Here is a 12,319-nt window from a genome sequence, read left to right as displayed (position 1 = left end):
AATAATGCTTCATTGCAGTTTTGCGACAGTATGCCACTCGAATACCTGGCAGAGAGTTCGTACGTTTAAAGAAAAAAGTGCGATATTGAGGGGCGCGCTTGATGTATTTGACAGTTCCTTGAGCCAGTTCAACTGCTGACCAAGGCCAACCCAAATATTGTTTTCTTACCTGTTTGTGTAGTTATTGCCGTTGTCCTGTCACAATATTGCCTTTGAGCTCTAACAGACGCGATTCGAAACACACTTACGGGCAATAAATGTGCTTTCTCCCCTTGTCGTGAAGTTGAGTGCATGGAGTGTGCCGAAAAGGCACGCTCCATGCAAAAAGTGATTGTACCCTAGTGATGACCACCTCAAAGCTATGCGAGAATATAGACATGCGATCCTCACAAACATCCTTCGCAACCCAATTTATACCAACTGATGTGAGCTGTTATCCTGGTGAGTTCCAGCAACCACGGTAGAATATGAGAAATATACGGGATTGTGGGCTTAAGAGCCGCATCTTTAAGAACAAGTGGACAACTGTTTCTGCAAGGCAGGCAAGCTGAGTGTGATACAAGTTGAGTAATACAAATGTGCGCGACAGCAACTAGTCCTGTCAAGCCGTCATGTAGGATAATGTGAGCAATTACGAATTCAAGAGACACTACAATATCGTGTAGCGGATTCTTGCCTGTAGCTACTAGCATGCGCATCATCAAGTAGCCGAAATCGAATGAGTAGAATTACAGAGAGTGACAGCTAGAGTAGTCGTCGCCATCAATAACAAGAATGTTGCTGAAACGATTCCCGGAAACGGTATTCCTTTTGTCGCATTAGCACAATCGCGAAGTACTTATCTCTTCCTCTTATGCTAGTATGCCTGCTTGCTTCAGCCAGGTTTGCAAGGTTAGTGCGGAGACCCTTGAGACAAGTGGCCGGGAGGAAAGAGACGACAATGCTGTTTCGACACTCGCCAGCTCTCCAGAAAGTCCCCGCAAAGAGTGATGTCATTTCATCATCCGGGTACGATTGTTTTCCCGAATTAGTGGTCATTTGAAAAAAGGTGTTTTTGAGAGGGAAGCTGCATCTCTGGTAAGTGTTTCCCAGTAGCCTTTCGTAGAGCACTACCCCTGAATGTTTGCATCATCTGTGTTGTTTAGGGCATAGAAAGGCATGAAAGTGCACCGATAGCTTTTCAATGCCAAGTATGATTGGTCCAAGGGCCTGGTCTATGAGAATATATTGCGTAAGATTGGTAACTAACGTAGTCAACAAGATTCGTATTTCGAGGAGAAGCGTGTCAACTTTTATGCAAAGAATGTCAACAGATTCGTCCTGTTCTTGTACGCATAAAACTCTACGCTTTAACGCCCGAGAAATTATTGAAGGCACCACCATTTGAACAACAGGGAGCCGCTTACCGCACTCTACTGCAGAGGATGACACTGAACCAAAACATGCTTAAAGTAGATTTTTATCAATGTTAATGCTGTTCTTCCGCATAATGTTGTAGGCAATGGCAATGTATGTCTTTCGCTCTACTTTATAATATATGGTTTTCACATATTTTTAACTAACTTGGTGTTTCAATGAAACTTATTATTTTCAAGTTTACTTGTAGTCACGCAATAATCACTTATGCTATGAAACAATAGAGTTGCGCGTGGAATTGAAATTAAGGTTGCCCTTTTTTTTAAACATAGTTTGTTTTACTTCACATCAACAAACAAGAAATGCAACTTGCACCAACAACCATAAAGCCTTACGTGTGTGAACGAAAGCATGTGTCATTTCCGATGGAGGCAGAAATGTTGTAGGCCCGTGTGCTCAGATTTGGGTGCACGTTAAAGAACCCCAGGTGGTCTAAATTTCAGGAGCCTTCCACTACGGCGTCTCTCATAATCATATGATGGTTTTGAAACGTTAAACCCTACAAATCAATTAATCAACAAAAGCACGTGTCTTGTGACGACTGGATCATTTTAAATAGTAGTGCTTCATCCTGTGACATGAAGCGAGATGAAAGATTTATAAAATCCTTCAACTAGCAACGGTGCACACTGATAGATTGATGATTGCTAGGAGCGTTTCTTTCATTTCGAGGTGTTAAAAACTGGCATGATGCCTTAACTGTCTAAATGGATTAAGTCTATCTCGGTATAGGAAAAAAAAACACATATTCAGAGCTTAGTTCTCTGTTCTTGTTGGCAGAATGTCCTTATTCTTCTCACTATTTCTTTTCGTCCATTCTCTCTAGTTTTCTCCCACCAATTTTCTCATTGCCTCCTATTTCTAATGTGGACGTCTCTAGTTTTACATCGAGGTCCCTACCACTCTGTGCGTCATGTAGGCGCCATGCGCAAACGTACTCCTTGATGTATATCTCCACATGCTACCGAAACATGCTCCGACGTTCCTTCATTTCCCCCACAGACTGTGAATTGTTCTTCTTCTGCACTAAGTTTCGCTTTTTAACTAAGCACTCTAAGGGAAATTGGTCACGCTAGAAAAGGTCAAGTGCTTCTCCTTGAATTATCGTAAAGTTTCTCCCATCTAATATTGGTTTCGTTGCATCGGTAGTTACTCAGAGCTGATTTTTTCTCTGTCTCTGCCATCTGGTAAGTTCTCTCCGCCTCTCTGATTTTCGGCTTAACGCTCTTACACAAAGAAAAAAAATTGTGAGCTCCTTTTTCTGCTTAGAGCGATTCATATATTTCAACCTCAGTTTCTCTTCACTTGTCCGATATCGCACTGTATTTCTCATGTGGATTCTCCTCACATGTGTACTATCCCACAGTCTTTCTTTTTGCCAAAGTAACTATGCCCACTAAACTCCTTAATAAATGCCAGATTCTCGCTTACCTAGCCATCTTTCTTTAGGTCATGTGTAAAACATATATGGCGTTGGAAAGGTTATTCACAAATCTTCACATTCGTCACAGAATATCTACATATACATAGTAATCTCATCACCAAGTGTTACTGTTTAACCTAACAATTTATTTTATTGAACACTGTTGGTTTGTACTTATTGCTGGAACTAAGCAGTAGCCATTTTTAAACCATTTCGAAGCTCTCAGAGACGCCAATTTAAACAACCAGCGTTAGTCAAGTTTGCGGTATTGCGCACACAATACAGTTAACATGAATACGAAAAATATGAGTGAGGAACGCGCTGTATTTAAAGTAAGCTTGTGAAAGCTGTCTTAAATGACGTTCAATAAAAAGCCTGTGCTCCTATAAGCTTTACCGGCTGTTAACTTTCGTCTTATGTTAAGCAAGAAGAATGGAATGCGGCAGCCACATAGGTAACCGAAATTTTTGTTATAAGGTAGGATTTGTATCGTGAGGACTGCGACCTTCATGAGTAAAGGTTTGCGCTGGTCTTCATTTTTCTGTGTCAGTTGTCTAAAATATTTGCGCTGAGCAGTTTAATAATGGAACACTAACTTGCTTGGTCCCACACTTTTTCTTTGTTAGCCCCGCCGCGGTGGTCTAGTGGCTAATGTACTCGGCTGCTGACCCGCAGGTCGCGGGTTCAAATCCTGGCTGCGGCGGCTGCATTTCCGATGGAGGCGGAAATGTTGTAGGCCTGTGTGCTCAGATTTGGGTGCACGTTAAGGAACCCCAGGTGGTCAAAATTTCCGGAGCCCTCCACTACGGCGCCTCTCATAATCATATGGTGGTTTTGGGACGTTAAACCTCACATGTCAATCAATCAATCAATCAATCAACTTTTTCTTTGTTAAGCAATTTTTTTATACAGCCGTGTTGCTTAGTCTCTGATTCTCGTTTCTGAGAGCTCCTGTGTGCCAACAAGCCCAGACACTTACAATGCTTGCACAGGCGGTTTTGGAGCAGCTCAGAACAGGCTGCTGGCACTGGACGGATGCAGCTCAAAGCGGAAACTATCAAAATTCCACCACAGCGTACGCCGGTCATCAGAAGACTTTTCACGCTGGCATCCACAAATTTCGGGCGAGCGAAGCATTGTCGATTTATAAAGTAGCAGTGGAGAGAACAAGAGTTTATAATTTTTTTAATGGCTCGACCCAACAAACTGAAGAATTCGGAGCCGAAGGTGTTCTATTAGGCCTGCATAACGACCCCCAAAAAATGTCGTGATCTTACGTAAGCGTAAGCACAGGCTTGTAGTTGTTCTTTTACAACGACTGGAAACAAAACCCATCTCATTGTGCTGACAGCAATATGGCGGTTGTGTTATTTCTATCCTACCACTGAATTCGCACTCATATGAGCTCATCTTTGGGATATGTTTGTCGTGAATGTCATTACCCAAAGGCTAAATGATCCTGTGAATTTTCCGTGAATTCTCAGCTATAATTCAACCCTAATAGTTCATAAGGGGCCACTCTCTGAGCTGTCAAGTAAAAAACGGCTAGCAGCTCGATCTGTGTACGCACTTACCAAGCCAGCACGAGGTATGTTGCGTTAGAACTCAACGACACGCACAAGGTAATGTTTGAGGCTAGTTACGAGATTAAAAACTGATCGAAACAAGCGAGGCGCCAGAGGCTGCACGCGGTACCGAAAAGGCTGTGCGACAAAATTTAGGTTTCGCTTGATGGTGCGCGGGGCGCGGAGTTAAGCAGACGACAGTTTTTATCTACCGGAAGTCTTTCATATATATATATATATATATATATATATATATATATATATATATATATATATATATATATATATATATATATATATATATATATATATATATATATATATATATATATATATATATATATGAAAGACTGCCGGTAGACCAAGCGTATCTGATCCAAACTAAGCTCTTTATTTATGTAGACTCTTTGCAATGACCTTGTGCAACGTAGTATGACAGAAACAGATGACAAACGCCGACAAACCATTGAGAGTGAGATACGCCTCTGTCTGGAAAGACGGCGCCGGAAAGAACAGCAGCTTCACGCTCTGCTTGTAGCCTCTATGTGGCGCACATGACTGAAATATGGCAAAGTAGTTCATAGCCGTGCCCGCTTCCCCCCGGATGTGTTGTTTCAACAGGCCTAAAAGGCTCTTCATGATCCCTTTAATTTTTTGTTGTCCAGTGTGGACACAAGGATGGATGTTAAGGCTGGCAATGAAAATTGAAAATGGACGGACGGATGGATGGACGTACGGACGGACGGACGGACGGACGGACAGACGGACGGACGGATGGCTGGATGGATGGATGGATGGATGGATGGGTGGATGGATGGACGGATGGATGGATGGACGAACGGATGGACGGATGGACGGAAGGACGGATGGACGGACGGATGGATGGATGGATGGATGGATGGATGGATGGATGGATGGATGGATGGACGGACGGACGGACATATGAACGGATGGACGGCAGGACGGACAGATGAACGGATGGATGAATGGATGGGTGGATTGATTGATTGATTCATTGATTGATGGATGGATCGATTGATGAATAAATGGACAGACAGCGGGACAAACAGAGAGACTGAGAGAAAAAGGGATGGCTGGATACTTCATGAAGAGCCCTGAGAGATGCGAATGTCGCGAAATTGGCTTCTCGCCATGAGATGGGCAGGGTAATCGTAGCGCCGCATCGTTGGCTCTGTAGACTTCCCAAACCTGATCCCTTTTCAGAAGCTCGAAAAGGGATTAAGAAATAAATAACAAATAATCGGGCAGGCATACACTGCGCATATAAATATGATACGGCAGCTTGCAGGGGCTTAGATGAGTGTATTCGTGACTGCTTGGAAAGTATCACTGAGTTGAAAGTCCGAACACCAGTGATCATAAGAACAGCCACACGGACCTTACTCGAAGCCTAACACTGAAATTTCACTTATGAAGCCGGAAAAAGATGCAAGGGAGGGATGGAAGGAAGGATGATATAGATATAGTGAGTGGCTATCAGGCATAGAGGAACCCAGCTCGTCACTTGATAAACACGCCGACCTTTCCATCAAAAATATTTACAAAGTCTTTGTAAAACCACCGATCACGGTCGTGTTTTCATAGTCGCAAACAAGGCATGAATTCCATCATTTGTGTTTCTATACAAGCATAACGGTTATTCTTGTTTTAAGACCTAGCAAAATAAAAAAAAAAGTTGAAGTGAACATTACCCGCCAGGTTGCGAAATTAAGGCACCCATAAGCTACCGAAAATATTAAAACTTAGAAGGGAACCTGCGCTATCTTACGAGGAAGCAATGATGCCCGTAAAGATTCTGGTGGGATTTCATTATTGGGCTTTTTTTTAACCTTTCACTTGAAATTGTAGACATGCATGGTCAATATTTGAACTGCTTTACTTTCGCGCTTCAGCGGTCCCTTTCTAATGCCGTCTACGCCAAAAGAAATTGGATGTCGTATAGCTGTGTCGGTAGTAGAGGTGCTGCTCAAACTTAATTAAAACTGGTACTTTCAGTTTTTCCCCTCTGTATGCGTTTGTCTAATCACGCACTTAGGGACACTCAGAAATAATCTAGCAAGTATAAAAAAATGTCAGCAGTAGAGATAGTAAAAATAAATGTAGGTCGAGTGGTCCTTTTATTGAATGAGCACTCCCTTTGCCGATAATTCTGAGCAACGTGGTGGGGCTTTCTGACCTGCTGGGCCACGGCAAGATGGAACACTATCTAGAGCGTAGAACTGCATTTCTTAGCGTCTCCAAGCCAGTAAAAATGGGAAGCATTGTTAGATTTATTATAATATATAGTCTCCCATTAACCTCATCTATTGAACATTTTATTTACTCATTTGATTAGACGTAAGTACGCAGTGTTATCTACTTCTTGAAACATTACAGCTGAAACCGTCTATTGATGTTTTGTTAGAGTCAATGCGTATAGAACTGTGATTATTCAGTGTTTCTAAAAAAATGTGGCCTTATGATTTCAATTCCGGTTTTCATTTCCTGTTACCAACTTTCTTCTAGTCTGCCCTTCACTTCCTGCCTATGTTATCATTACGTTTGCGATATCAGGAGGCATCCTCAGCAATTTCGCCAATGCAAGTCATGTCATAGGCATCTAAGCAATGAATGAAAAATGAAGATATGAAGGAGCTTCAGTCTGGCGAGTCGGATCTGCTGGAAATTTTTTCTCAATGCGTTTCTGTCAGCCTAATGAGTCATATCGATCGTTTTGAACTCTAGTTCATGTACAAGTGTTTTCGTTATATTGGTCTCCAGCGCAAACAAGAGCTAAGACACTCATAGTTTAAGACTAACCCATGGTGTACCTTCAGCAGCTGTGCACGCTTGTAGCGAGTCGAGCGCTGCTGGCTAATATTTTGGATATGGGTGCAGGGTACGTTTGTCCAAGTGGGGTGCAGCCGCTCCTTTGCCTGTCAGGTGTCTTCGAGCCTTCGTTTCATGTGCGGAGCAGGGTGGGTGGCTGTTATCAAACGTGATTGATATTAATTACGTGGTTCGGCAACTTAAATAGCCTCATCCGTCTGTTCAGACTGGAGTGGGAGTTATGCGGGCTTTTATCTGCTTGAGAATGTCGCCAAAAAAGGAAACTTTTAGCTTCTTCAAGTGTGCAGTTATAGTCACCTTTCTTCGCACGTTTTCCCCACCTAGAAGTTCTTTTTTTTACGCATCCTGATTCAGTTTTAGTTGTTGTACTTTACCTCTTCGATTTCCATAATTTGTTGTTATTGTTAAATATTGTTGTTGTTGCCGCTCAAGTTGCTTGATTCATCTCATTCCCTCTACTTTAATTGTTGGGGTTTAGCTTTATAAAACCCCGATAATATTTGTTATGAAAGTTGCCATAGGCCAGCAATCTGGAAATTTTCAACGCCTGGGTTTCTTTAGGTGCAAATAAATTCGAGTACACAGACATCACCTTTTCTCACCTACATTGGAAGTAACTAGATGTATTGATGAAGCATGATGGTTTAATAAATCACAAAACGATATCAAACATTTTTAAGAGATTATGACAGCAATCTTATCATAAGCGCTTGCTTGTTACGACAGCGAAACAGAGTGCAGCTGCTTCGATGCCTGCTAAACAGGTGACCCGACTGTCTATTAAGCGATGTCACACATTATCCGCCTATTCAAAAGACGTTGCTAAATATCCTTAATCAAATGTTAGCTAAATAAATACTACTTGCGTTTAAAAGTGTGAACTTTTTATGTGAAAGCACGGTAATGCGAGAACAAAATTAAATATGCGATCGGAAGTTCAGACAACCTTATTTTAACAAAAAAAAAGGTGCTCAAAAGAACACGACGTTTAAAAAAAGCTATAAAAACGACATAAACGATAAATGTAAATCAACAGTCGCCTCAAAACAAAGAGAAAAATTATGTAAGAATAATTATAAGTGTTATAAAGCCGCCTTGTGAGAAATTTAGCTTAACTAAAAACAGAGCCGTAGAAGGCGCGGCAGGAAAGTAGAGTGCAGCCATGGAGAAAGCAGTTTCAACGATGCTTCACCACGTGAAAATGACCCCCTAGTAACGGCAGGCTTTGTGGGGAAAAAAGCATAAATTTCTCAGGCTTCTTTTCTCATCATAACAAATAATATAAGAAATAAATGACTATTTTACTATTTTTCTGTAGTCAGTGCCTGCAATGAATATTGCTGTTTCTCGATGAAAAGCAGAAAACCAGTTGCTTACTTTCCTATGTCAGTCGTTGGTCGAATCACATCAAATCACTCAGGACATTTTCCCGCTTTGTTTTCTTGTTATCACCATGCACAGTGATTCTCTTCTACCTGTTTCACAAGCAAGCCGCAATGCTATCCATGTTTCTCTTACGCCAACCTGATTCCACCACTGTTTACAACCTCAAGAAGAAACATTCCGAGTAAAACAATAATAAATGAAGTTTATTTCAAAGTTACGAAAGTGAGAGTAAAGTGAGGGCAGGGAAAGCCATGTTAACAGCATGAAATGTATGTGCAGCGATCGTCAGGTGTAACGGAGCCCATCTCAAAGGCAGGAGTAGCTGACCATAATTCCTAGAGTCACCGAACACCCACCGGTTTTCTAATTAAAAGCGAGGTAACCCCGACCAGACGCTCGGTGTTTTGGGTCCTCAAAGTCAGAACGTGGTCCTTCTCTCAACTTCCCTTCTATTGCACGCCTCTCCATCTCTCCGCCTACGTCTCCCCAACGTTCCGACATAATTTCCCATGGCCTTGGGTAACGGACTCCAATCGTAATTTTAACCAACTACTAATCATATTTGCATGAGGCATACAATACAAAACACATTCTCTAGCTGACGTCCTATAAACTCAAGTACTTCGTCACATCTGCTTGGCAAAGGTGTGCTTTGAATACCTCGCCACGACAATGAGCATTGATAACTCGCCTTTTAAAAATCTAGTCAGCACACACAGGCATAAAAATAGCCAGAGATGCGGACGAGAAGGATGACTACTACTGCGAGCGCTGTGCAGGGAATGAGGGATCGACTCGCATTCGTAGCAAGTTATTCGTTAATCTACCTGTGTTTCACTACCCCCCCCCCAACTCAGTAATACTGCAACTACAATAATGCCAAATTTACTTTCTTTTATGTTTTCAGCCTTTTAGGCCTTAGTTCTTCCCTCTCGTATTATTGTACCTATTGAGTATAATCGAGATCCTTGTATACTACTACAGTTCTCAATCATTGCTGCTTTACTGAACTTCTACTTAGCAAAAAGTCGACTACAATCCTGGACGAAGTGGCTCCTTCCTAACATGATTTAGTCTTGTGCTAGTTTAAGTGTATAGACTATTTTTTCTAAGGTACATGCATCACGATAGAGTGAAGTATTAAACAAAGGACACCTACAGACAGAAAAAGCACGTGTCCTGTTTGTGTCTGTACGCTGTTGATTATTTCTTATCCTGATGCATAAGCACTCAAATCACCAACTAGGTCGCATTTATTCGCTAGTTTTTCAAGCAAATCTTCAAATAGATAAAGTTGCCACAAACAAAGCAATGAGTTCTTGCCCCTCTTCAGTTTTCCTTTGTATAAATTGACGCTGATGAGTTGCCTCGTCAGTTTATACCTTTTTATTCATTTCACCAGCGCCAACGTTCTTTCAGTAGAAGAAATCAGACTAAAACACGTAGATAGTATTACCACAATCAATTATACCTCGTGCCAGAAACGCCTTGAGAATAAGGAAGTTTTCCATTGACTAGAAGGGATTGATTACAAGATAGAAGGAACCATACGGTAAATTTACGTCCAATCGCATCACCCTGAGCCTGTCTTTCATTTGTGCAGACGGTACAGTGTCACCTAGGAAGCTTCATTGTAATTGTTTCCTTTATTGAATTAAAAAATGAAGGTATTCTATCTTTTTGTTTGTGTATTTGTTTCATTGTTACAAATACATTGTGTGCTAGAATGACTTATCGAATAAGCAACGATTTGCATCCTAATTTATATGCTCACAAATCGAAGCGAACATCACTTTGTGCAGACAATAACATAGATAAAGCTCGTTAAAGGGCATAGAGTTACCTATAGAAAGCGAACCCTAATGTACGGCACACATGAAACGCTTATCTCCCTCCTCTATGTAGGCAGCACGGCAGCAAAAAAGAACTAACAGAAAAACTAGTCTCATCTACCACCTCATTAAGAATTGACGCAGCCACTGAGCATGATCAGTAGCCCCAAGGTTAACGAAAAGTCGAGCAGCAGAGGGTGAGTACGTCATGGCCATGGGCGGTTGAGCTTGAAAAATCTTTAATCTTCGTCCTCCTGAAGTCGTTTCAAGTTTGTTAGTTTTACAAAATGCACCTATGTAAAGCATCTTCATTCATTCATTCATTCATTCATTCATTCATTCATTATAAGTACAGAAGCAAATGCCGAAGTTACAAAGGTACCAGCGGAGGTAGATATGAGTAACTACCAACATAATACTTAACACTTAATTACATGCAACATTGCAGGGACGTCAATGGCACAAAAGGGAAATATATCAAATAGTCGGAACAAAAATGAATTGAATTATATTGTTACGAGAGTAATAATAATATTTCGAACATATACACTAAGCTACAAAAATTAAAATTTCTACATAACAAAAACGTAAACGACAATAAAAGAGTCACACAGAATAAAAAGTGGCACCTGTCTTCATTCTGAGCGAAAGCTTTCCTCTTGCTGTCCGTGGATGTTTTCCAATGTAGACATCGAAAAACCACGTCCATAATCTAGAAGTAAAAAGTATTTGGTAGTGGAGAAGTGTTATTTAAAAGGAGTACTGATTCTGGTGGAGCGCTGCTGAGAACAAAGTTTTGGTTTAGATGAACGCCGTTTAAATGATAGCGTAGGCAATTTCAAAAGTATAAAAACATGGCATAGAAAGTTTGTAATAAATTTTCGCAAGCAACCTGCCGCGCTGCGAAATTGTTTCTGATGTCGCTATTCCGTATGTTCTAATGGCACAAATATTCACATATTGTCCGTTCAGATCCCTGTGCCACGAGTCCACTATAGCCGTCAGAACGTGTTTTTTTCTTCCAGTCATTCGCTCCTGCACACTAGGTCATCTGACCATGATGTTGTTGGCATTAAAGATTTCACTTCATTACATACGCGTGCATATTGCGAAGGTGCACATCTGCTAAACGCTCCACCACTTTCTTTCTCTCATCTTAATTTCCGAATGTTCCCTTGATTATTCGTGCACGTACCGAGACACACACACACAAAAATAACATGGCATATTGATTTTCCAAACATGTGCTGCTGCTGTATTTGTCAACTCGATGGCGGTATCATGGGACTTAGTAATGAAACTTATGGTACAAACACGCGCGATATGTCAGATTTTCTTCTTGCTGATCTCTTTTCTACTTCTCTATACCTTTAATTTATTCTTCTATATGGTCGTTTTGTTTTTATAAGAGCTAGTTCAAGGATATTACATTCATAGCTGCCACTACTTTTACACAGAAAAAAAAGTAAAAAGCTGCACGAAATTTCGTTTTTCTTTGCGAGCAGATTTACGTCCGAAAGATAGCCCATGCCAATACCTGGCTTGTATTGAGGTAATTTCATTTTTACTCATTCTTTCGCATTTCTTTTCTTCAGATTCATCAAAATGCTGGAACATGACCAGCAGGAAATGCTTCAGGGATCGATTTCATTGCTGAGCTTATTGTTGCGATTTTTGGCTTAGGTTTCGCGATTCCTGTAACTTTCTTTTCGAACTCTTAACAAAAAAAAATGCGTGCAAGATTGGCCGTCGGTGGAAGTCGCCGTCGCACCGAATTGAACAGAATTACTGATGACTTCTTTTTCTACTCGATCCACGTTTCTCACTCGTTCCTTCGTCTTCATGCT

The sequence above is a fragment of the Rhipicephalus microplus genome, chromosome 4 (assembly GCF_043290135.1).
Source record: "Rhipicephalus microplus isolate Deutch F79 chromosome 4, USDA_Rmic, whole genome shotgun sequence".
Classification (NCBI taxonomy): domain Eukaryota; kingdom Metazoa; phylum Arthropoda; class Arachnida; order Ixodida; family Ixodidae; genus Rhipicephalus; species Rhipicephalus microplus.
This window is presented reverse-complemented; position numbering follows the sequence as displayed.